The sequence below is a fragment of the Cibotium barometz genome, chromosome 19, assembly GCF_041138505.1.
Source record: "Cibotium barometz isolate CiBa-2024 chromosome 19, ASM4113850v1, whole genome shotgun sequence".
NCBI classification, from domain to species: Eukaryota; Viridiplantae; Streptophyta; class Polypodiopsida; order Cyatheales; family Cibotiaceae; genus Cibotium; species Cibotium barometz.
Genome location: NC_141064.1, coordinates 18,295,868 through 18,296,587, shown reverse-complemented (window position 1 = coordinate 18,296,587; position 720 = coordinate 18,295,868).

Here is a 720-nt window from a genome sequence, read left to right as displayed (position 1 = left end):
ATAATTTTCTTAATAAAAATATATTGTATATCTTAAATTATTATTATTAAAAAGTTTAGATATTATGAAATAATAAATATGGAATGTATGAGTACAGTTTAATGTAAGATTGTAATTAAATGCATGACCATAATTCAATATGAAAAGTCAATTTTTTAGTTAAATGCATGACTATGGTTTATAATTTGAAGAAAATATTTAGATGTGTAAGTGTCTCTTTTTGAATAACTGTTGAAAAAACCAGTGCTTCAATTTTGAAATACTGAAGTGCTTTAATTTAGGGATTGATTATAAAGTTTGGTTAACATGTGAGAAAAATTACAATCAAGGAAGCTAGGAACGCTTGTGAGGAAAAAATTAAAGAGAAAATTATGCACAAAACCAGGTGGGTTATTGAAGAAGAACCCCTCTTAGCCAAGTGCAATAAGGAGCTCTCTCAAAAAATCAGAGAAATTCAAGAGGAAACTCGCTTAGCGAAGCGCGGTGAGGAGCTCTCTGAAAAAATCAAAGAAATTCAAGAGGAAACCCTATGCAAAACGAGGGGGGTTATTGAAGAAGAATCCAAGGAGCTCGCTAGAAAAATTAGAGAAATTCAAGAGGAAACCCTGGGCAAAACCAAGGGGGTTAGCCAAGCACGATAAGTTTTGATGTCTAAAAAAGGTAAGAGTTACTCTTCTTGGGACAAAAAGCATTAGTTCTCTTCTTTTACGATATAAAGAG